Source organism: Pseudopipra pipra, chromosome 5 (assembly GCF_036250125.1).
Source record: "Pseudopipra pipra isolate bDixPip1 chromosome 5, bDixPip1.hap1, whole genome shotgun sequence".
Taxonomy (NCBI): Eukaryota; Metazoa; Chordata; class Aves; order Passeriformes; family Pipridae; genus Pseudopipra; species Pseudopipra pipra.
In genome coordinates this window covers 27624853-27650653 of record NC_087553.1, presented here as the reverse complement: position 1 = coordinate 27650653, position 25801 = coordinate 27624853, and the positions used below count along the sequence as shown (strand labels likewise).

General features: G+C 41.2%; 1 protein-coding gene across 7 annotated transcripts in view; it reads left to right on the top strand.

Annotated features, from left to right (window-relative positions):
• The first annotated feature begins 204 nt into the window (after positions 1-204).
• CNOT4 (CCR4-NOT transcription complex subunit 4) overlaps positions 205-25801 on the top strand; it is an 82074-nt gene continuing 56477 nt past the window's right edge. For 4 of the 7 annotated variants that reach the window (XM_064655281.1, XM_064655283.1, XM_064655280.1 and 1 more), the window contains exon 1: positions 206-579. The gene's annotated coding sequence lies outside the window, so the exon portion shown is untranslated. Of the gene's footprint in view, positions 580-25801 lie in introns of all 7 variants that reach the window. The other 3 variants (XM_064655279.1, XM_064655278.1, XM_064655284.1) reach the window with 2 other exon arrangements.

The window sequence follows — 25801 nt, the reverse complement described above, 5'->3', positions numbered from 1 at the left end:
CAGGGCCCGGGACAGCCATGCCCCGCCGGCGGCTCGAAGTCCCGGCCCGGCGGAAGGGCCGACCCTCGGCCCGACCCCGCCTCCTCCCGCGCTGCCCGGGCCGCCCCCGCCTACAAGCCCCATCATGCCCCGGGCCCGTCGCGGCCGCTGCCGTCGCGCCCCGTTCCCCCTCCCGCGCCGCGCCCCGCCCACTGCCGGCGGCGCACGCGCAGCGGGGGCGGCGTCCGGGGCAAGTCTCCCCAATGTAAGATGGTGGCCGGGCTGGCAGCGGAGCGCCCCGAGCTCGGAGACCGCCCGTCCCTCGCGTAAAGGTCGTCGGAGCAGCCGCCTGAGCGCCTGGCCGGCCGCCGCCGCACGTCCCGCACCAGGAGCGCCGCTGCGGGTTTCTCCCCTCCGCTTCTCTCTCTCTTTCCTCGCCGCCTCTCTCCTTCCCTCCCCACCCTTCTCCTCCTTTTCCCCTCGCCTCCTTCCCTGCACGCTCACTCACCCACCCGCCCGGCCGCCCCCGCCGCGCCGGGCAGCCCGAGCGGGGAGAGCCGCGCACACGCACCGCGGGCCGGGCAGGCAGAAGGAAGGCGGGTGAGTGCGAGCTGAAGGCCGGGCCGGGGAGGGAAGGAGGGAGGGAGGGAAGCAGAGGCGAGGAGGAGGCGGGGGGGAGCCGGGCCGCTCTGGCTACGAAAGCGCCGCGGCTTCGCCGGGACGGCGCAGGCCGCAGCCCACCCGGCGGTGCAGCCCCGGGGCCGGGGGACGCGCCGGGCCGCTGCCGAGCGCCCAGGGCACCGGGCCGGGCGGGGAGTGCGCGGGGGCGAGCGGGCCGCTCCTCCTCCCGGGGGGCGCCGGGGAAGGGGTTCCCTCGGTGCCGCTGCCCGGAGGAGGCTTTATTTATCTCCTCCTCGCCGCCTCGGCGTGGCGGAGCCCTTGGGCCGTGCCGGGCCACCGGTCAGGGCCATAGGGGGCCGGTGCCCCCGGAGCCGCTCGCCTCCGTCGGGGCAGGCCGGCGCGGCCGGGCGCGGGCATCGCGGCGTGATTCACTTGGAATTTGCGTGGAAATTTCCTTTCTCCCCTTCTTCCTCTTCCACGGACCCAGGCTCTATTTCTTCTTGTGATGTGTACTTTTTTTTTCTGGAGAGAGAGAGAGAGAGAGAAACAGATGGTAAATGGCAGCCTCTTAATTTTGATGTTATTTTGGACAGTCCATGTAATCTCCCGAGATTTGCCTGTCAGTAAAATAACCTATATGTAACTTTCTGTTTCCTACTTGCAAAATCCTAGAAGCTCTTTCTGTTTTGTGCATTGGCAGAAGCAAATGGCAAGGCTGCATGCGGGCTCTCTCCTGTTCCCAGCGATGGTCGTACAGCTCTACCTGCCAGTCTGAAAGGGAGCTGCCACTGCCTTCATCTGTACAGTGAAGGGGAGGGAAAATACATTAGATAATTATCTTAAAATGTTTGGTTACTGTACCAGAAAGGATTTAATTGTCCATGGCTTGTATATTTCTGTCAGTGTGGTAATACCGAGTATATAGTTCATAGGAGAAGCAATTCTCTTCAGACCATATGTTAATGGAAGCAAAACCTATCAGCTAGTTAAAGCTGTGGAAACTCTAGGCCTGCAGATGTTGGCTTGCTCCTATTCAAAAGTTGTAGAAGTTAATGTTGGCCAGTCACATGTTTATTGAGCCTGTACAGGTTTCTAACTCGCTGTGTTTTAACTGTCTGTATTTTGTTTTAGCTTTGAAATGTCTTGACTTGAACATCCCTGTACTTTGACTTCATATTCTTGCTGTCTGGCATTAACAGAAGAGAACTCATACTGAAAGATGAATATGTAGAAGAAAGAAATTTTTTCTAGCCCCTTTCACTGCTAAAAAAGGAAAAAGGAAAGGAAAAAAATAAAATGCAGGCTTATGAAGAGCAGGGAAGAAAGCAGCTGTTTGACTGGAGAGGGTGAATTAGTTTCAGATGGCTTACAAATACTCAAATATACTCCTAGTTCCTTAGCATCTCTGTAATAACGTAGTGGTCTAACGCATGGTCAGGGATTCAGTTGTGCTGTACCTTAGGCTTTTGGAATTCTGTGATAGAGTTTCCATTTCATAAACAAGATGAACACATGCAAGTGTTTAGAAATGCCTGGCAGTTGAACTTGGCTGAATTGCAAACTAAGCTCATTTTAGGGGAAAAGATTGTTTTGAAAAGGAGAAATACAATGATAAAATAATATGTTCTTTTATTCTGTGTGTTTCTTCAGGTGCCTCTTTATTAGCTTTTAAAATGATGAGTGTTGGATCCTAACAGCTTTTCTCTTTACAGGGAAAAAATGGTGAGAGTCTGTCAGGAGTAGTGCTCTACTAGTTCCTTGGTACCTTTTCCTCAAAGCTTAATAACATCCTTAGAGTGCCAACTAAATAAAAGGCTTGGGCTAAAAAAGCTGGTGAGAGAGTATACTCAAGGATGTGGCTTTTTTATTTAATTAGAAATATTCTTTATGTACAGAGACAGGTTGTCCTTCATGGCTATTGTTCAGGAAAGTTGGGGTATTGTTTGTGAGTTAAATGTTTTGAAATTACTCTGACCAAGATCTTAAGTATGGGCCCTGAAGGCTTAACTCTGGTAACTATTTCTCAAAATTTTGCCTGTTTCTTTGAAATAACTGAGATTATTTCAGATAGACTGTTCTGTAAGCACAGGTAACTGTTAAGTGGCTGATTGTAGATTGCATCTTAGGCCTTGGTTGTTTTGGTAAGATGAGGCTGATCTATAGGCCTTAACAATGCTGGAAGGAAATTACTTGCTCAGCAAGACTGCTAGGATCAAGGGTGCCTAAACTTTCACATGGTGAATTAGTGCCTTAGGTTGTAGGAATCACCTTTTGTCCCGCTTGCAGTTGTGCAGTATTGCTGAGATAACTTGACTAGGTGCATATGTGAAAGACTACATGACTTACCTTGTGTCCTGAATGTTTCCTCTCTTTCAAGATGTTTATGCTTTTTTTTTTTTCCAGTGTATATCTGGTTTGTCCCCTTTTTATTGGATGGAAACAGTGTGAGGAGCTAGAGCTCTATAAATAAATAGAGCCCTCATCTCTCTGGGCCCCACTCTTCTGGTTCTTGGAGAATAGTCTAGGAATTTATTCCTTTCAGGAGATTGATTAACATTTGTTAACATTTTAACAACTGTAAACGCTTTCCGGGCTTGGAAAACTAAGTGTAGCAGCAAATGGTTTGGCGTGGCTTGAATGCTGCTCAGACCTTCTGGTTCTTCCTGTAAGCAAGCTGGGAGGGCAATGTAAGTGTTAAGCAGAAAATAGGAATATAACCTCTGTAAGTAAATACATATATGTGTTTTTGCATTAAACTGTTTGGATCAGTTAGGTGAATGTTTTTATTAAACTGGATTTTGTTCTGTCGTACCAGGAACTTTGATATGCTTGGTTTTGTCAGATGGCATTTTTCTTGTATGATCTTGAAAAGGGAATCTTTACAGTTTTCTTATTTTAAAATTGTATCAAAGATCATACTAATTCAGTGAGCATTCAGAATACATGTTTTTGACTTCTGGCTAGCTGTTGTTAGACTGACTCCAACAGCTGAAAGAAAAGAATTGATTTCCTCAGTACTAAGATCAAGTAGATTTTGTGGCTATATGTTTTATTTTCTTTCCTTCCACTTCAGTATTCTGGGAACATGACAACTCCAAGGTATTTCTTGTAGGAGTCTATTATTTAAATGGAGCTTGCAAGTGTTTTCTAAACATGCATGTACAAAATAAGATATTCATAAGCTATCTCATGCATGTGCTTTAACAACTTGAGGAAACCTGCATCCAAAGCCATGAGGAGAATACGGGCCAAGAGAATGATGCTCCTGCTCATCCTTTTCTGTGCAACCTGAAAACTATGTACTGTATTTTTATTCTGGAGCAGAATATGTTAGTTTTAATTTCATAATGATTAATCAGTAATTTGTGTATTTTTATCAGGTACTTCATCTGTTGCTCGTTTTCAGATTGGGGAAAAAATAGGTTGGGGTCAACATAAGGGGAATTTTTTTAATCTTTGTCACCAAATTAAAAATGAAGGTGGATCAAGCAAACATGCTACTGAACTTGGTGGAAGGTGTACTTGGATCTTGGCTAAGGCTTTTTCTCTGATCAGTGCTGTCTGACTTTGATCTGGTTCTGTTTTCTTTCAAGGGAAGAAGGGAAAACTTCATCTGTCTGGGATCTAACATACTGTGATCCCAGCATCAGTTTCTTCTATCTTGATGTTATCTTGAGAGGAATAGATTCCTAATATGAAGCAGGTTCCAATTGACCACAAAATCTGATATAAAGCAATTGTATTTCTGCTTGAAGTGAGATGGAGGGTCCCCTGTTGTAGTGCAGGTCCTTGGACTGGCCCTCTCTGGGCTTTGAGTATTTGACTCTTCACAGCTTAGCAGTCCTTGATCGCTGGAAGGTCAAGTTGCAATATTTTCTATGTAATCAATTGTATCAATTATTAGCACTAGGAATTTGTTGGCATTTTTGTGTTGTTGGGGGTTGGTTTTTCTCTTCTTTTTTTTTTCAAAACAAATTAAGTGAAATGAACTGCAAAAATGGCAGCACACTTCTGTCTTCGCTTTTAACTTATTCTAATGAATTCTTCAAATTTAAAACAGAAACACAGAAGCTTTGTAGGGATGGCCAAAACATGTGATAGGAGTGTGTACTGTGGTTTTCAAGTGGTTCTTCATCCTAGGTTTTACTTTGGCATGTTTTTAGGCCTTGTTTTTGGTGAACTGCAATATAATCTTATGTTTCAGTCCACTGAGCTCTAATCTTTTCCTTACTTAACAGAAGGGGCATTTATTTTTCCTAGTGTGGATGTTCTTAAATGTTTTATTTCATGTAAGGTTTCATACAGAAAACTAGTAACTAAAAGCATAGCAATCTCACTCATTGTAAGATAAAATACACTGCATAGGAAGATTTGCTAACAATTTTCTTAATTTGTTTCAGGAACACTGAATTAAACAGATGAGATTTATTTGAAGGCAGGCTTCATGTTATACATTGGTTTAAAGTTTCTTTCACCAGTGTAGGTGTAATGCGGGTCCTATTTGAAATGTGTCTATTAATTTTAAATTGCAAGAACCACAAACTGAGACACCTAGACTGTGAAATACTATACTTGCAGGTGGAGTAATTTTGTTATTTCTAAACCTATCTCCTATTCCATGTTACAATAAATTACCATCTTAAAGCAAAACAACAGATTTTGAGTGCAGGACTGGGAGGAAGGAATTAAGTTACATTTATATGTGTTTTGGAACTGCCTAGCTGAGGGAGTTAAGTGATAGAAGTTTTGATGAAGGTTATGTCCTGGATAGGTAAGCATGTGGTGGCTGTTGTTCAGAGTTTCTGTTTTGTAATATAGCCTAGAAACATAGAAAAATGGGGTAGGGAAAGAAGTATGTAGCAGTAATCACTAGATGAAGGGAGAAAGTGTTCAGCTACTTTCTTTCTCTGTCTTCTCTCCACATATAATGAATGAAGATAGGTATGTGTAGCTATAGCTGTGCCTGTCAGTTAAAGACTTAAGGCTTTGCTGTGATATGAAGATGTTACCTTGGGCTACTGGACGTTGCAAAAATAGAAACTATTCCCTCTCTCTGAATAGCTGCTGCTTCATTACATGTGACTTCTTCCTTTTTTTTTTTTTTTTTTTTTTGAATGAAAACTAAGGTTAGTCTTCAGTATTTCATTCATAAAATGTGTCCTCTGAGAGCTCCTAAACTAACATAAAATGAAAGGCCAAAACTTGCTAGGTCAAAATTAGTGTTTATGGGTCAACATGCCCCATAGTTCATTTGAATATATTTCCTTCAATCAGTGTGAACCGTAGGGGCCCCTAAAGTCCTGAAGTTAAGTTAAAAGCGCTGGTCTGAGTGAGAGAGACCCAATAGCATTAATCCAGTTTGTCTAGTGACTTAGTCTTACTGCCATTTATCATGTAACTGCTGCTGCTGCTGCTTTGAAGGAGCCTTCTTGCATGTGCTTCTGTTGATCGTTCCTAAGAAGGTAATCTTTCTTTTCCTAAGAAGGTAATCTTTCTTTTTATGAAACTTCGTCCTAGGTTAAGGGTCAAGGAATTCATAACTGAGGAACCATGTTTGAGAAATTAGAGCCTCTTCCTGTCTTTGGAAGCTCCTTTGCTAATCCTTTCGTTTAGTAAAGCGTATATTTGACATATTAATGTTGTGGTTTCACAGTTAGTGGCAAACTGGTTCTAGAACATCAGGTGGTAAGTCTGAACCCGGAGGATGATCACTGGTTTTCTTTTACATAACTGTTGGTGTATGCTGAAAATATGGCAGAACAGCTGGGAAGTTTAAGGAAATAGCAGCTCTTATACTCATCAAGCTGTCTTCTGCACATGGGTCGTGTCGTCATCTGGCTGGATTACAGTTTCAGTCTAGTCTTGAATAGTAGTTATAACTGTAAGCATGCTTCAAGGTAGGTTCAGTCGCATGTTCTCAACAGTGTAGTGGCTTCCTCTTCTAATTGAGCCTTTTTAGAGCCATTAATTTCTTAAAGCTTTTGCTCATGGTCTCATTCTGATTTAACCTTGAGGCTTGTGATTCCCAGGAGGTGGGGCAGTGGCATACCTTGTATGAGAACTATTGCTCTGGTTACTACTGTATAAATACATAACACAGTGAAACTTGGTGAGAACTGGCTGTGTTGTGTGACCACATGACTGGCAGTCTTAAGAAAAGTTCCCTGGGCAGGAACTACTTAGAATTGGTTCCGTAGTATCTTCTTTTGGGAAACTAGCTAATTGCTTTCGAGTTCAGTGAGCAAAAAGAGAACACCATACAGCCATTTTTATAAGGAAACCTTATATGCAGTGGAACATGGCTTTTATTTTTTGAGCTTAGTTGTATAGAATATAAGTGAAGAGTCAGAAAACAGGCACTTTGAAGTAAAATGTTTATTCTGTCTTTAATCATAATTAATACTGGTTACCATACTTTTTTTAAACATTGTTTGCACATATATATATTAAACTATTGAGCAGAGGTTAAGCAAAATTTGTTTTCAAACAAATGTAATTTGGTGTGATGAGGTGAGAGGGGCAGGTTCCTTTTGGCACTAGCAGTGCTGTAGTCATCCACTCGTAATGAATGAGCCACTACCACCAGCTACTGTTTCTGCTGTATTCAGTGTGTGCCAACTCTGAAAGCATGGCAAAGGTAACTGTAGAGGTGGAGTGCAACATCTTTTGACTGTACTATTTTTTTCTGAGACTTATAATGGACTCAGGAAATACCATATTATATAGAAATGCAGAAAGGAGATGGACTCAGTGTCACTCTGTGTTGTCTTTTTTTTTGTTGTTGTTTTGTTTTATTTTTTTTATTTACTAAGTATGATGTCAGATATTGGAGAGTATCCTCTTACACAGACCTGACATCAGCATAAATGTTTGAGGCATCCTTAATGTCGTAATTTTGTATTTTTTTCTTCTATTTTTAAAGAAACTTAAGTCTATCAGCCAGTTCTTCGTCCTCTTTAGGCAGTTTTTCGATTTTCTTATGGGTTTTGGTTAGTTTGCATCTCCTGTGGCTTAGGCTTCTCCAAAGAAACCACATTCAGCTGCTCCTAATTGCTAAAAACTCAGACTTGTATCTCATAGTATTAAACAGTCACAGCATTTAAAGGATATGCTGGGCAAGTGCATTTGCAGTCAACTTGAACTTCTGTGCTTTTTACAGTGTTTATTTGTCACAGTCTGACAGATTTTTGTTTGGGATTTAATTCAGTACTTTGTACATACCAAATGACTCCTTAAATTCAGCTGTCTGAGTTAACACAGCTCCATGTATTTGAGGTAGAAGGAATTTATAAAAAAACAATACTACACATTCTTAAATTTGTGGAAGCTGATGCTCTGCTTTTTGGGTATTTTACTAAATTGTTTCTTTTTAGAATGCTAAATTAATTTTCCCTTTCTGCCTAGCCTTTTTAAAAAATGATCTGGAAAACTGTTTTCACAGGTTGCTTCTTAATGTTCTCCCTTTGCTTTTTTCTTTTAAGGCAATTGCTTTATATATGACTGTCTCTAGAATTTGTTTACTACAGCATATAGCATATATATATATAGCATGTATTTTCAAGCAGTTATATATGTTCTGTTCCTCATTGAGATAAAAGTGCTTCCTTGAATGCAAGCAAACACGTATGTATTTCCCTGAAAAGTAGACACAGGCGATTGTAGCTTGGGTACCACATATGTGGGAATGGGGATTTATGGTATGAGTGAATATTGCCCCAAGCAACTACCTTTCTGGATTTCTAGCAGGTATTTGGAGTGACTGATTAGAAGGTGTTTCCATCCTCTGAAATTTTTCTGTGCTTCTCGTTAAATGATTGGTTTGCTTTTTGAAAACACTGATTTTTAGATTACAAAATAGATAGTAAAATTTCAGGTATTCTCTATAGAAGCCAAATGAATCCCAAAGTGTGATTGTGACTGTGACATGGTAGACATTTGTACTATTTTCTGTTGACTCAGATGTCAGTGAATGTTACTGAAGCAGCATCCTGCTCTTGTCTGAAGCAGATGATGTCCTAAGCATAGTATTCCTGTCTTCTATACTTAAACTGAACTCCTGAGTTAGTCTTTTTCTTCAGCCAGTAGAACTGATAGATCACTGGATTTATTTGATACTGCATTTTAATTAGATGTACCTTTTATGTTAACCAACTGTTTCCTAAATTGCTACAAGAAATACTTTATTGTCTTGAATTACGTGCTGCAGAATTTCAGATTTTAGGGAAGCTTCACCCTTTGTCATTTTTAGCATGGAACAGGAAATAAGCCAGAGGCCTAATTTCCACCTACTTTCAGGTAGTGCCAGAAATTTGAGCACAAGACGTGTGCTATATTTGGAATCAGCTTTACCTTCCAGGTACACATAGAGAAAAAACTGAAATGGTCCAGTTATTAGCTACAGGGACTCATGCTTTAGTTACTTTTTCACTCTTGAAAAATTCTAAGTGTATGTACCTTGATGTAACTGTTAATGTCTCTTTAAAGTGGAAATAGGCTTGTGTGTATTAAACTTCTGTTGTAACTTTACAGTTCCACTGTACTTTGTGTATTTATATGCTGACTGTTATATTGTACAAGAGCAGTCCTTGTGGTAGGGAGTTGTTACAATAAACATTTTTGAAGCTAATATTGCAAATGTAGGCTTGTTTCTCTGTTTCAGGCATGTTCTGTAATTTCATTATAGTCTAAATCTATTCCAGTAAAGTTTACTACTGAAATGTTTGTAGGATCACAGCCTTAATTTGTAGTATTTTGGTTTTCTGCCTTAAGCACTCCTAAATGCAATTAAGTTCTGATGGATTGCTGTGTTGCCTTTTAAAATGCAAAGTATAGATGAGTTCATAGAATCACAGAATGGTTTGGAAGGGACCTTAAAGATCATCTCATTCCACACCTCCTGCCATGGGCAGGAACACCTTCCACTCACCCAGGTTGCTCAAAAAGCCCCCATCCAACCTGGCCTTGAACACTTCCAGGGATGGGACATCCACACTTCACAAGGCAATCTATTTCAGGGCCTCAGCACCCTCATTGTGAAGAATTTCTCCCTAATAGCTGATCTAAATCTACCCTCTCTCAGTTTAAAAGCTTTACTCCCTGTACTATCACTTTACTTCCTGATAAAGAGTCTCTCTCCATATTTCTTGTAGACCCCCCTTAGGTTCTGGAAGGCTGCTGTAAGATCTCCCTGGAGCCTTCTCCGGGCTGAACAACCCCAACCTCATAGGAGAGAGACTGCAGCCCTGTGATCATCTTTGTGGCCCTTCTGTGCACCTGCTTGAGCAGTTCCATGTCTTCATTATGCTGGGGGCCCCAGTTAGTTATTCATCTAATAATATTCCATCTCCCAGTTGTTAAGTGTTCATTTGCCTGTGGCTTAAACTGACTTGGCTCTCCTTACTTGACACCCTCTGTGGTGAGGGGCAAGCATTGTCACTTCTTGCAAAAGTCAAATTTACTTTTTTCCAGTTATGTGACTGGAAAGATATTAAGAGTATGAATGACTGAGAGTGAATCTGAGGCCAGTGACTCTGCTGTTTCACAAGTTTTAGGATGAGGTTGAAGAGAATGATCAAATCTTCCTCTTCCATGTGTTTCTTTGTAGTTTCTCAAGTATTCTGAAGAATTATTTTAAACTGGTGCAAGGATTTATTTTATTTGTATGGATTTTTTTTTCAGTGAGCTGGATGAGAAGTACAGACCTTTCTATGATATGTTTTCTCCCCCTCAGCTGGAAATGAAATATAGAACGTGGGTTTTCCAGAGAGATATGAAAGTCTGTAGAGAAGATTGCTTTTCTTCTGTTAAGGAAACATCACTACTTCTTCCAGTATCTGTCTTTTCTTTTGAGAAATAAGTGCTGGAGCACATATCAATTACTGATAAGAGATATGGAGTAAATCTTGAGATATATCTCCTCTTTTTCACTCCTTCCCCTCCTGTCTCTGGGATTTCTTGACTGACTAGTCATGACATGGATTTTTCCAGTGGTTAATAATTCCTGATGTTACTTGCTTCATCAAAGGGTGAGTGCCTGTCTGAAGAGCTGTTACTGTACTGGAATATTGTTAGTCTGATAAGTAACTTTGGAGGATTGGGAAAACTGATAGAGGAACTTTTTGCTTTTAATTGTCAATAGGGGACTACACCTTAACAGAAATTTACCTCAGATGCTGGAGTGCTTGTGGCATCTTCATTAATGTTTTTACTCTTTTTTGTAACAGTGGTTTAGACAGCAGTCCTAATAATGTACTCTTACTCTCCTTCTTGATAGCTTTCTGATTTACATATTTTGAGTTCGGGTCGTTGGTTTGGGTTTTTTGTTGTAGGTTCACCCCCCGCCTCCCACTGGGGTGTTTTTGTTGTTGGTTTGTTGTTTTTTTGTTTGTTTGTTTGTTTCCCCTCCTTCAGTTCAGGGCATCTTTTCTTTTTCCTATGTATCCAAGCTTGTGTACATATATATATAATGAGCCTGTAAGACTACAGCTCTTTGTTCAACTGGGTGATTTTTTTTTTCTTAGAAAGTTCTTCCATATCTCTTAATTCTAGTTTAGAAACAGATCTGCAAGCTGAACAGGAGATGGTCTCTTTAGAGTTGATGTATGTCCTAGAGGGGGATTAGAGTGAGCCCAGAAAGGCAGTGTATAACTCATTTTAGCTTATACTAGAGCAGATTTTAGTGTGAGGTGTCAGTTCCTACAGTTGTATCTGGGGAAATGTGGGGATGAAGATAACAGCCGCTCTAAATCAAAACATTATATTTGTGATGGAAGACTTTAGGTTTAGCAGATGTGTAGGAGAAGTAAGTTTGCTAGAATTCTGTCAGTTCTTAGGGAAATGGGTCTTCAGGCTGCAGAAGGGAAGGCTTTGGGAAGCAGGAGGAACTAATAGCAGCCTTACAGTACCAATGGGCAGACTGTTGAGAATACTGAGCCAGGATCTTTATAGCAATATGTGGAAGGCAGGCAAGAGAAAGCAGGCGTGCATTAAAATAACTGCATTTAAGAAGAACATGTTTCTCCATGAAGTGGGACAGTTATTGGAACAGGTGAAAGAGATTCTGTAGTGTCCAGCTTTAGATGGTGTGATGTCCACTGGATAAAGCCCTGTGTAATCTAGACTGATTTTGCTGACCTTGGTTTGAGAAGGAGGTTGACTAGGAAACTCTAAAGATCCTTTCCAATTGGAACTATTCTATGAATCTGTAGCAAAAAAAAGATGTAACAGTCCTCAACTTCACAAATAAATTGTCAATGTTAAAGCTTGAAACTAAGAATCAGTAATGAGCCTATAAAGTCTCATGAGGTTTAACAAGACCAAGTGCAAGGTGCTGCACCTGAGTCGGGGCAACTCCCAGTATCAGTATGGGCTGGGGGATGAAGGGATCAAGAGCAGTCCTGCTGAGAAGGACTTGGGAGTGCTGATGGATAAGAGGCTGGACATGACCCAGCAATGTGAGCTCACAGCCCAGGAAGTCAGGTGTATCCTGGGCTGCATCAGAAGCAGCCTGGGCAGCAGGTTGAGAGAGGGGGTTCTGCCCCTCTCGTCCACTCTGGTGAGATCCCACCTGCAGTGCTGCATCCAGCTCTGGGGTCCCAGCACAGGAAGGACATGGACCTGTTGCAGTGAGTCCAGAGGAAGCCAGTAAGATGATTAGAGGGGTGGAGCACCTCTGCTATGAGGAAAGGCTGCGAGAATTGGGATTGTTCAGCCTGAAGAAGAGAAGGCTTTGGGGTGACCTAATTGTGGCCTTCCAGTACTTGAAGGGAGCCTCTAAGAAAGATGAAGATAGACTTCTTACAGAGCATGTAGTGACGGTTCAAGGGGGAATGCTATCAAAGTTAAAGAGAATAGGTTTAGACTAGATACTAGGAAAAAACTCTGTACTGTGAGGGTTATGAGGCCCTGGAACAGGTTGCCCAGGGAAGTTGTGGGTGCCCCATCCCTGAAAATACTCCAAGCCAGGTTGGATGGAGCTCTGAGCAACCTTGGCTAATGAAAGGTGTCCCGGTTCGTGGCAGAGGTGTTGGAACTAGATGATCTTTTAGATCCCTTCCAACCCAGGCCATTCTATAATTCTGTATTAAGAGCCTTAAAGCAGATAGTGTGGCTTCAGTGGAAATGCAGGAGGACTTTTTAAACTTAAAGGTACTGCTTGATGTAAATACTGAAGCTTATTGGTGTAATACAGAAGATAACTGAATCTCTTGCACTGACACAGGATGTTTGTTTTCTTAAAGTTCAATCTGGTTGCTTAAAAATTCAGCAATTAAGTGCTCCAAAGGGAAAGGCACAGGTTTGCCAGTGATGAGCAATGGGATGGTGTGCCAAAACCTAAGCAAATGAGCAGTAATGGGGTCCCTCAATCAGCTTCATGAGGTTTTGGTTACAGAGTACCACACCTGAAGTATTCCTACGCTAATGCACACAGCATGAGCAACAGATAAGACTAGCTCGAAGCATTGTCCCAGAGATTTGATATCATTGGCATAAGTGAAACATGGTGGGATCAGTCTTGTGGTTGGAGTGCCCTGTTGGGTGATTACAGGCACTCCAGAAGGATAGGCAGGGCAGGAGAAGTGAGGGGGTGGCACAGTGTGTAATGGAAGAGAGCTCACAATTGGCTATGGCACAGTTGAGAGCCTCTGGGTAAGAATCAAGGGACAAACAAATAATGTGGATGTCATCCTTGGAGTCTACTACAGACCTCCCAACCAGGACAATGACTGAATTATTCTTTGAGGAATTCTGGGAGCATCACACAGCTTGTATAACCCGGGCCAGAAGATTCCTAAAAACCCTAGTTGACAACTTCGTGGAACAGGTCCTAAGGGAGCCGCCTCAGAAAGTGCCCTTGTTGATCTGCTGCTTTTCAACAGAGTGGATCTCATGAGCAAGTGGAGATTGGCGGCCGTCTTGGCCACAGCAACCACAAAACTATCAAGTTTAAAATCTCTGTTGACAGGAGGAAGAGTGCCAGCAAAACCTCAACTCAGGACATGAGGGGAGCAGATTTCAGGCTGCTCAGGGAACTAGTAAAGTCCCCTCAGAAAATGGTTTTGCAGGTGCTGGAGCCCATCAGTGTTGGTCACTCTCTGAACACTGTATCCTGAGGGCACAGGAGCAGGCAATCCACAAATGTCAGAAGTCAAGCAGACTAGGCAAAAGGCTGGCTTGGCTGAACAGGGAATTAAGGAGAAAAAGGAAGGTGTATGCCCAGCAGAAGCAAGGTCAGCTGACATAGGAAAAATACAGAGAGGCTGCCTGCTGCTGTAGGGAGAAAATTCATGCGGCCAAGCTCAATCGGAGTTGAAGCTGGCCAGAAATGTGGGGGGCAATAAAGAGTTTTTTCAAATACATTAATGGCAATAGGCAGTATTGAAATATCATTGGCCTGTTACAGGATGAGGATGGTCACCTCACAAACAGGGACAGGGCAGAGGTGTTTTATGCTTTCTTTGCCTCTGTCTTCAACATAGATGAGGAACCAGGAGGGTTTCAGTGCCCTGAGCTGGAGGACTATGTGAGAATGATCAGCTCCCAGTTGACCCTGAAACTGCAGGATCTGATGATCCAGCTGGATCCCTACAAGTCTACAGGGCCTGATGGGATCCATCCACGAATCCTCAGAGATAGCTGATGTCATTGCAAAACCTCTCTCAACGTTTGATTTTTTTTTTTTTAAAAATTTTTTTTTTTTTTGAGTGGTCTGGGGAATCCAGAGAGATCCCAGCTGAGTGGAAGCTGGCAAATGTTGTTCTGATTTTCAGGAAGGACAAGAAGACAGACTCTGGAAACTACAGGCCTGTCAGTCTCACTTAAGTGAAAAGATTATTCTGGAAGGTATTGGAAAGCACCTGGAGGACAACCCAGCCATTGGTCACAGCCAGCACGACTTCATGAGGGGAAAGTCCTGCTTATTGAACTTGATTTCTTTCTACAACAGGGTAGCCCACCTAGTTGATCTAGGAAAGCCAGTAGATGTAATCCCTTTGGACTTTAGCAAAGCTTTTGGTACTGTCTCACACAGTATCCTTATGGACAAAATATGCAGCACACAGCTGGATAACCATGTTATGTAATGGGTGAGCAGCTGCCTCACAGGTTGGGCACAAAGGGTTATGCTGAAGGGGGTATCATCAGGCTGGTGACCTGTCACTAGTGGGGTTCTGCAGGGCTCCATCCTCGGCCCAGTTCTCTTCACCATCTTCATTAATGATTTGGACACAGGACTCGAAGGAATACTAAGTTTGCCAACAACACTAAATTGGGAGAAGCTGTTGACTCCCTCAAGGGCAGAGAGGACCTTCAGAGACCTCAACAAATGAGAGAGATGAGCAATCCCCAACCATATGAGGTTTAACAAGGGCAAGTGCTGGATTCTGCATCTGGGATGGAGCAGCCCTGGTTGTCTGTACAGATTGGGGAATGAGAGGCTGGAAAGCAGCAACAGAAAGGGACCTGGGATCCTGGTCAATGGCCAGTTGAATATGAGTCAGCAGTGCCCTGGCAGCCAGGAGGGTTAGCCGTGTCCTGGGGGGCATCAGGCAAAGCATCGCCAGCCGAGGGAGGGGATTGTCCCGCTCTGCTCTGCACTGGTATGGCCTCACCTTGAATATTGTGTGCAGTTTTGGACACCACAATATAAGGAAGATATCAAGCTGTTAGAGAGTGTCCAAAGGAGGGTCATGAGGATGGTGAAGGGTCTTAGGGGAAAGCCACATGAGGAGCGGTTGAGGTCACTCGGTCTGTTCAGGCAGGGGAAGAGGAGACTGACGGGAGACCTCATTGCGATCTTCGACATCCCCACGAGGGGAAGAGGGATAGGCAGGTACTAATCTCTTCACTCTTGTCACCAGTGACAGGATTTGAGGAAACAGCATGGATCTGAATCAGGGTAGGCTTAGGTTTGATATCAGGAAAAGGATTTTCACCTGGAGGGTGATTGGCCACTGGAAGAGGCTCCCCATGGAAGTGGTCACAGCACCAATCCTGTCTGAGTTGAAGTGTTTGAACAGTGCTTTCAGGCATGTGGTGTGATTCTTGGGGTGTTGTGTACCAGGGCTAGGAGTAGGACTGGATGATCTTGGTGGGTCACTTCTGACTCAGCATATTCTTTGATTCTGTGAGCTTTTCCATACCCTGTCCATGGTACTGCAGGTACAGGCATTTCCCTTCCACAACAATAGTCAGGGGGAGAATGTGTTGGGATAAAAGTGATTTAGTATTGGAGTTGGACTAGGTTGTGTGTGTGGTGGGGTTTTTGTGGGTATTTTTATTCCTGCCTCTCCTGTGAGATTTTTCTTCTTGTTTGTCCTTCAAAACCTCAGGAATAGCAACAGTGCTGTATTTGACTAAATGCTCATTTTGTAGCCGTGTCTTTGTAAAAAGCAGAAGAAACATCCTTCACTTCTGTTGGCTAAAAAGCACTATTTTGATAATCTAGAATAATTTCTTCAAGTGTAACTGCAAGTACACTATGATTTATTTTATAGCAGAACTTAAAATCTTTATTTTCTGCTTAAACTAAAACCTTTAGCTTTCTTGTGATGATTAGGAGTACAAATAGACTCCCAAGTGAAAGATGAAATTAGGTGTTAAACATCATTATGATGTTTCATATTTTCTACAGTGTGCCTTGGGAGAGTGAAGGAAATCTGGTCCTAGCACTTACCTTCATCTTTGCACTGTACCTATGGGTAATGTCCTTTACACTAGTAATTCTAGATTTTGTGAGTATTCTTTCTCAAGCTTGGTAGTTCTGTTTGGGTAATTAGAAAAGTGTTTTTAAACTTCCCATTGTTACGTTGGTATTGCTCTTAGATGAATGCTGAAGGACACGCAATTTTTCAGTACATTAGCACTTGTGTTTCCTTTAAAAACTGGAAAGCAATGGACAAAATTCTCACTCGTGACTCATTAAGACTTGTGAGGGTTTAATGGCATTTGCAAAGTAAAACTAATTAGGGTTTGATGAACAAATACTGGTATTTGTAAACTATCCACTACCTTTATAGAATGCTGTAAATGAAGTTTTTAAGGGACCTTTTGTGTGTCTAGTACTATTCTTCAGTTCTTTGTCAGTCAAAGAAGTTTAGCAGACATAAATAATCATAAAAGTGTATAACTGTGCTGGCCTGGAGGAATGCAAAGGTACTTCATTCTCCAGGCTGACCTTTTCTTGGCTTCTCCCCACAAGTGGTAACTTAGTGGGTTGTGGGCAAACTGGGGGGTACTGTGGGTGCTGGAGACCTGGTCTGACAAGTGTAATGAATAGTTGATATGCGTGTCGTGGTTTAGGAATGGTGTTCCCACTGAAACGCTCCGAACCATGCACTGCTCCACTCTCCCCTCCCCTGCAGTGGGCTGGAGAGGAGAATTGCAGGTACAAAATAGATTAAGAACAATTTACTCAAACAAGCAATGAAGTGAGACAATGAACAGTAACAGCAACAATACTAATGAAATGGTACAAGAAAGATGCGAACGACTCACAAGTGATTTCTCACCCAGTGGAAACCCTGACAATACCTGACTGTTCCCTCCCTCAGGTTACCTGACCTGGAAGGGACCCCCTCTCTCTCCCTGGAAAGTAACTTGAAGTGGTATAGAATAACCTCAATGTCCTAGCCATGCCCCCTCCTGGCTACTGCAAAAATTAACCCTGTCCTAGTCAGAACCAGGACAACGTGATCATCACTAACTCTGAACTAGATCTAGGTGCCAGCTGAAAGATCAGAGTTCTAAAGGATTCAGTGACTACTGGAGAAGTAGCACTCTGCAAATAAAATTTTGGCATTCTGTTCTCAGACCAGAGGTGATGAAGGACAAGCTATTCACCTAAATGTATGAATTTTTTCCCCTTTTTCTTCTTAGAACTGTTGACCATAACAGTACAATTTCAGTTGTGCGTTGTTTCAGATTCCCTCCTGTATAATTTATCAGCAAATTACATTTGTATTTTGACTGTTGCTAGATATATTGAAAATAAAATTTAAATAATACTGCCCTCCTCCATCTAAAAATGCAAGTCTAACATTTATCTTGAGTAAGCTTTTTTTGAAAGGTAGAGAGGGAAGGCTACTTATACCATATATTCAATTCTGCATCATAGTCTTTTTATAGAGAATTAGTATAACAGAGCAATTCTGAATGACAAATGCCTTTTAATTATTGACAAAATTTCAGAAACAGATCCTGTATGTTTTGTGGCAAACAGTAAACTCCTAAATATTTTTCTGTTTAAGCTTTTGGAAGTTAAATTTTTTTTCTGTGCAAAGTACATAGTGGTAAAAAATTCTGACACTACACTGCTGCAGTTCTACCTAAAATACTTGTTATTATTTACATAACTAAGTAATGAATTTTGCCACATATCCCCCAAATTCTTGTTGATCTGTGAGAAAAGAGTAAATGCAAGATTTGTAAAACTGTTTAAATAGGAAGCAGATGTAGTTGAGATGTTCAGCAATGATAATGCTGCCTGTTACAGACACTGCACAATGACTGTATAGTAGATACTTCAGGGATTTTTTGATCCCTTTTAAACCGATGCAAGATGGTTATTTTACTGCTTAGCTATAGTATGCCACAGGCTCTATTTTTCTCATTCTACCTTGTCTGAAAAGACTTTGCTGTAGCAGATAACTTGTGATGTGTATGTTCTAAGAGTACCTTAAAGACCTTTTCTACCCCTTTCACCCCCTCCCAATTGTAGCTATTGGTTTTCTCTGCTATGCCATAGTTCATCTTAGTTAATGGACTTTCCAAATGACCATGTTTCTTCTTTTACTGTTCACTGGGAATAACAAGGCAAATTACTATTAATTTTAATTCTTATGCACACCATAAGTACAACTTTAAAATTAATTTACCAGACTTATCATTAGTTGTGATGAAAATTTGGGACACTAACTTGGGATCAAGTGCTGAATATATAAAGGTCCTATTTATAACTTAGTCAGTAATTACTGAATTTTGAAGTGTCAGATTTTGTCATTGGGTTCCCCTGTGCAAGATGAGGACTGCAGAAGTAGCATCTTGTTGGATGCAGAGATAGCATGTTGTGTTAGACTGGTGTACAAGTTCATTATACATGTTGGTCTAATAAAAGATACGATCTCAGCCTACAAACCTTGTGGCTGCTTTGGAGTAGGATGAATGTAGGAGTGTGTGCAAGGCACAAGGATGTGGCCTCTTCATCTTTAGCAGTCTCAGGACTCTGCAGAGGTGTGCAGTATTAGGAGACAAGTTTTCTTTCCGTCTGTGCTCTCTCCTGTCTTCTCTTGTGATTGTCCTTGATCTGTGTCCTATTTAAGGAAACCTGCTGTGGGCACATGCTTTGTCTTTGGTATTGATATCTCTGCATTCAGGTGTAGCAAAGTGACGTGTGGCTTGATGTTGAAAACCCTAATTCTGCATAGTGATGTGCTATTTTGTATACTGTCTATGAACTAACCTCGAGCGAATATTCTGTGTGCTCTAACATTCTTAGTCTTATGCATAGCCATGTGTTTCGAGGAATTAAAAACCCCTGTGGCTATAGATGCCCCTTTAAAAGTGTTTAGAACAATTTTCAGTCTTTCATAGAAACCATTTTCATATGAAAGCTGAAAAACTAAAACTAAACTGGAGTTTTTATTGAAAGATGGTTACTGGGAAAGTAGTTCTTTACCTTGAGAGTTCTTGCGGGGGAGAAATAATATGAGTTCTGTGTGTGGTCGGCTTGGAGCTCTTGCCTTACAGAGAAGACAGCTAACCTAGCAGCTGCTGTAATCTGTAACCCTAAGGAATGGGACAATGGGAAGCATGTCCTTGCCACTGGGAGAGTTCTGTTACTCCAACTTTGGATTTCTTCTCTGCACTCCCTACTCCACCCAATGAGTGTTTCCTTCCAGAGGGTCAGGGAATTGAGTTGCTGATGTTCCAGCAGTAGCAGAAATACTTCCCTTTCCAAAGATTTGCTCTTTGTATGAGAACTGGGAATTTATCTGAACTAATGTTCTTCTGTAAATTTGGGAAAAATGATGTAGTTGAGACATGCATACATAACCAGGTTTTAATAAACAGAATGGAAACAAAGTGAGGAGAACACCACAAAACTCAATGTGCTGTTTATTCACCCTGACTTTATTGTTAACTGACTACTGCCATGGTATGCTTTATGGGCAGTCTGAACTACCAGCATCTTTCTATGTGCATTACATTATCAACATAAACTCTTGATAACATCTCATTTACCGATCTACATGCACAATACTCATCACAAGCCTTTTCTGTTATAGTAGGTGAGGAGAAAACACTAACCTGCTTTTCAAAGACAAATGTCCCTTCTTAAAAGCAGATGAAAATCTGTAATTTTATTGAATCAGAGGAGCAAAGATACTGTATGTGGTGGTGTGGTCTGTACAGATTGTTTTACCCCTCTTCATTGCTGTATGGATCTGGTCCTTATGCAGATGGATATTAAAAGAACTTGGGATATGTAGCCTGTTCCTTGTCAGGAAGCAGATAACCTGTGTGCCATATCCCTGAATAACCTAATATTGCCCTGCTCCCTCTCCAAGTCCTCAGGAAAAATGCTTCTATAATATGCTGTTTACTAGATAAACATTGAGAAATATCTTTTTATAACTCAGGAAGAAAGTCTAATGCTAAGTGGTGACTTAGCATTATTTTGAAAGTCGGCATTGCTATTAGGGACAGTGAAACCACTCCACTCTGATGTAGGAACAATAATATGGGTTTTCTGGTTGCCCTTTAAAATGCTTAATTACTGTTCAGCACGTTGCAGATGAGGACTAAACCATGTTGTAAAGTTTCTATTATAGGTTCAGAATCACACACTAGTCCACACAAAAGTAGCAGTGCAATATGACCTATTGTTTTATTTTCTTATTTCTGCATACACATTTCAAATGGAACTTCTGTGGTTTTAAGACTAATTTTAGAAGACTTTTTCTCATCAAATTAAGCTATGTGCTTAACTATTTTCCTAAAGCATATTGCATGTCAGCTACAGCTAATGCTGTCTGTCCTGTAGTCAGTACACCCAGTAAGCATAAATGTAAAAAGCATGCATTTGTATTTCAGTCTGATTCATTATTACTTGGCCTCCTAATGCCAAGACCATAGAAATTCTGAACAGTAAAACAGACTGAGTGGATTATTTTTCTTGTAGAATGCAACCGCTGAGCTGCTTTAGTTTTATTTGTATATTAATTTTTCAAATACCTTGATTAGTGGGAATATGTGGCTGTTTATAACATCTGTGTATGTTACCCATTTTCCCTTTTAAAATTGGGTTAGCAGATGATTTTCCTCTAAACCAGAAGTGTCAGTTGGTTTTTTGAGAGTCAGTTTTAGGGTATGTGTGAATAATGCTGTAGTTATGTCCAAGACACAAATATCATAAAGCTTACTGAGTGGAATGTCTTAATGCAAAGAGAATGATGTTGTCAGAAGAGTAGTCAGAAATGGCTGAACTCCAAAAACCGAAGTGCAAGAGTCAGTAACAACACATCTCAAATATATGATCATACCAAGGGGGAAAAAAATGTTGTTCTGATGCTCACTGGATTCTTTTCTCATGGGTCTTGTACATGAATCTGGACATGCTGAACAACTTTGTCCTCAGGAGTTGCTGTACTTGGCCTGGGCTGCTGGAATAATAAAGAAAAGTAAAGCTGCAAACACCTCTTGATCCTGACTCGGCTGAATTCAGAATTACTGATCAGATGTGTGTGATAGATTATATGGCTGCTTTTAGTGTGAGGCTTGTTTGGAATTTATTGCTGTTTAGTGCTAATGATTTTCAGAATAAAATGCCTGGCACTTCTTGGTTTTTTAAAGAAGTCCTTGCAGCTTGTAACTTTATTTCTTGGTGGCCTCCTTTGATATATTTATGTATGGGTTTAGCTTCTCTGGAAGAAATGCTAGGAGAGCCTCCCTAAGCCCATAGAGGCCTCTATTGTGACCAGTGACTTGAAAGAGAAAGGAACGTTATGCTAAAAGGCTTGTGATGGACTGCCATGCTGATCAAGAAACAGAGATGTTCTTTCTGTATTTAATGCTGACTTATACTTTGAGACTTCTCTATAATCTCTGTTCTTGACTTTTTATCTAGAGAGGACTGTGAAGCTTCTGGCACTGTTAAACCCTGAGAACTTTGGTGATTGTCACTGTGCTAGCCATACAGAGTCTGACACTGAAGTAGACCAAAATAAACAGCTTTGTAGTTGGCCAGGAGAGTAGAGAAATGTGTAGCCAGTATAGAGGGTACAGTCTGAAAAACTTTTCCTGATTTGAGACACTCGCATCTCTGGCTGGCCCTAAACAAAAAATGCTTATACACTGCTGCTCATACTAGACAGCTCTTTCTTCTTGTGTTTCTCCCCATAGTGTGAAAAAGGGCAGTGATAATCGAACCAAGGATTTTCAGAGAAAACTATAGCTCTTCAGGAAGTCATGATGGCATACAAAGGTTTTGTTGTTGGTTTTTTTCCCCCCAGTCATTTCTTTTGATGCTTCCACAATCTTTTAGTCATACTAGTTTAGATGATGTGAAACCTTAATACAGTAAACTACTTGTTGCAGAGGCAAGGATCTCAACTTCTGTGGAAGGCTACAAGGCAAACTCATTTGATTTATTTTGTAGAAAGGTAAGAAATATTTTACACTTGTTTTCAGACTACTGAGTTCTAAACATTCATCCTCTCAAGTCTATTTTCATTGGTGTCTAATACAGTTAAGGATTGAGTTGTAGATTTTCCAGGAATGGAACATACTTGCTAGTATATTCTGAAAGTTGACCCTGGATATAAGGGATATGGCACTTGACAATGGTATGAGATTTCTGTTGTGATTTCAAACATTAATTGCTTCAATAGCAACCTAGTCCATAGGTAATATTGTGTTCTTAAAAGTCAGTGTTTTTTCTCCTTTGCTCTTGAACTCTTGTGTAGTCCTATCTTGGGGAAAAATTCATGGTGTTTTCTTTAGAGGCAGTGTTACTACAGTCATCTCAGCTTTGTTAGCACCAGCCCTCTGAATTCCCCTTCTGCAAGACAGAGTTTGTACACATAATGTAAGACATCTTCTGTATATCTGATGCAATCGTTGAGCATAAATGGACCTTGTTTAGAAGGGAGTGATTCTTCTGTAAAAGAAACTGTGCAAACAGCTTGCAGCTTGGGGTAATAGGCCTGACTTGGAAGACTGTGTTGCTATTTCAGAGTATAGGTGCCTTGTGGGAGGACAAGGACAAGATCTCACCTTGATGCAAGATACCATTTATCTTCAAGGGTTAACTGCAGCCTCTTAAGTGTTAAAACAAAATTCTTGTGCACTGACCTCCCTTGTTGAAGTTCTTTGCTATTTCTCTATGGGATTTTCTTGTAAATCAGAAGTTTTGGAACACATAGAATTAATTCTTAGAGTCATGACTCTGGGCTGTGATTGGTGTCTTTTCTTCCCCAGGAACTGATTTAGGCTTTTCTCAAATTCCTTTTATATGGCCAGATTTGTAAAGATGAGTAGATGCTTGTGTGCTGGTGTGTGAATGTCTGTCTAGAGACTTCTCGCATTCCTGGTGGTTGGTATTGTAGGTTTGGTCATCACCAGAAAAAGTGAAGAACAACTTCACTGTGCTACTGACCTCTCTGGGATGCTTGCCCATGCTGAGGAGATATGGCTTTTCTCTGAACCAGCTCAGGCTGCATATGGTGATTGTTTATGTTCACCAATACTGGCTGCAGGAGGTACTCTGTACTACTGCCATCCTCCTCATTGCAGCAGAACTCCTATAAAGTCTTTTCTGTGGATTTTTGGTTTATTGTGGAGTCTTCCCCATGCCTTGGATCCTAAAGATTTAGATGGTCTATTTTAATCCATGGCAGCCTGCTTCCTCTCTTTTATACCTATGAAGGCAGAATAAAGTGAGGAGAAGCTTACTTTGGCAGTTAATGCGAAGGATCACTACAATACAGGCTCTTGTGACTTGACTTTTATTTACCTTACCATAAATATAGCATTACTGTAAAGTTCAACCCTAAATTATTGAGGGCTGAAACTCTTAATCTGAACAAATAAATGATTAACAAATTTTCTTCCCAGAAACTTTATGCAAGGTGAAGTGAAAGTGCATGGATTCAAATTCCTGATTATATTGTCCAGCTAAGAGTATCCAAGCAGAACATGATTGAGGATGATCTTTCTCTGCCTAGTGGGAATCTTGATATGATTAAAGTTTGCTACCAGGCGATAAATGGGGACCTCTCTTTCTCTTCCCTTCACATTTCCCACGCAGCAGTACTTATGATTCTTTGCAACTTGAGCTTGGTGTATCTTGATGTTACTATTTTCCAGAATTGACTTCTGTTGCTCTTTAGGTTAAAACTGTGCTCTTGGCTAATGAAAGCCATTTGCTAATGAGAAGGGACAGCACCGCTTTGCAAAACATTAGAAGAGGGTCCTAACTGGGCAGTATGAGGCCGTGTAATCTACTGGCTGTGGATGTGTTGCTTCTTTTTTCTTCAAATGTTTGATTTCAGTTGTGGCTGTCACTACAGATTGTGTATTAAGTTGTAGTACTTTAGGCGTTGGAGGTGCTTGGATGTGGTTTTTTAAGATATTGCTGTCCCAAGAAACAAAGTTTTGTTTATAATAACAAGTAAACAAATGAAAAGTAGCATGGTTTCAAACAGCTTGTTCCAAGTGACACAGTAGGTAGGTTAGTATCTGTGAATGCTGAAGATTTGGAGCTGAGTTATAACTTTTTTTTTTTTCTGTATAGCATTCAAATAATACTGTAGAAACAGCTCTGTATTCCCACTTCACAAGTACATTAAACCAATTTTTATCTAACTAATATCTTCCTCAAATTTTTGATAAGAGTCTAGAAAAGCATGCTTATGGACAGTATCTCAGTGCCATGAATAAGTGTTCTTCCATCATAATATCTGGTGTCTCTGGACAAAGAAATGCTTATTGCTGTAGATTTGTTTATGATGTCTTTTAAAGGCTTGTAACTGAAAGCACCTCTAGACAGCAGTGAATCCTGGAGACTTCAGGTAGTACCTGAAGTGTGAAAATAAAAGTGATGCAGCTGCAATTCTGCACATGTAGTATAAGTGTGGTTACCTGGCAATATTCAACAGTTTGTAACATTAAATTAGCTTCTCATAGGTTTTGTTGATCAGAATTGGGAAATATTTCTCAGCAGTTCAATGTAATTTCCTGATGTACTTCTGCAAAGAGCAGGTGTGTGTATCTGTTGCCTGACTAACTTCTGGTAACTAGCTTCAGGACTTCTAATGAAGTTATGGAGGGAGAACTCTTTTTGATTTAGGTTAGATATGAAAGTCTTTATACTTTCCCTATCTTTCCTCTGTGATGCATTTCTTTCATTTTCATGTGTTGAGCAGATACTAGGTAAATAACTGCTTGTGCTTATAATTGCTCTGTCAAGTTGTAGTTGTAAAAGTGTGTTTTAAAAAAAGGCTGACATCAGCTCTAGGGATAGGAGAATTAAAAAGATGTGGAAGGAATCCTGTGTCCAGATTCACTCAAACTCAGTAGTATGTATTAATGGTTCATTTCCACTTCTTTTATATTTCTAAAAGTGTGGAATTTCATAATACATTAGATCAATACCATGTGCAAGCCTGCTGTACTGGATCAGAAAGAAATTACCTATCTCAGTCACTAACCATGGCAAGACACTAGCAGCATGTGCTCTAGGGAATACACTAAGATCAGGGTGATCATAGTGATACTTCCTAGAATCTGATAGCAGTCCCAAAGTCTATGAACTTCTTCAGCTCAGGAAGTGTCTAACTGGAATGAAACTGAGTCAGGGAAGGTTTAAGTTAGGTACCAGGAAAAGGTTCTTTACCCAGTGGGTGGTTGAGCACTGGAACAGGCACCCCAGGGAAGTGGTCACATCACCAAGCCTGTCTGAGTTCAAGAAGTGTTTGTACAATGTTCTCAGGCACATGCTGTGATTCTTGGGGTGGCGTGTGCAGGGCCAGGAGTAGGACTCAATGATCTTGATGGGTCCCTTCCAATTCAGGATATTCTATGATCCTGTAACCCAGCCACTTCCTTGGCAGTACGTTTTTTGTTTAATAGTGTTTGACCTGCTCACTTTAAACTGTATCTTCCACCCTGGTCAGCTTGTCTGATTATTTTAAAATTGTTTAAA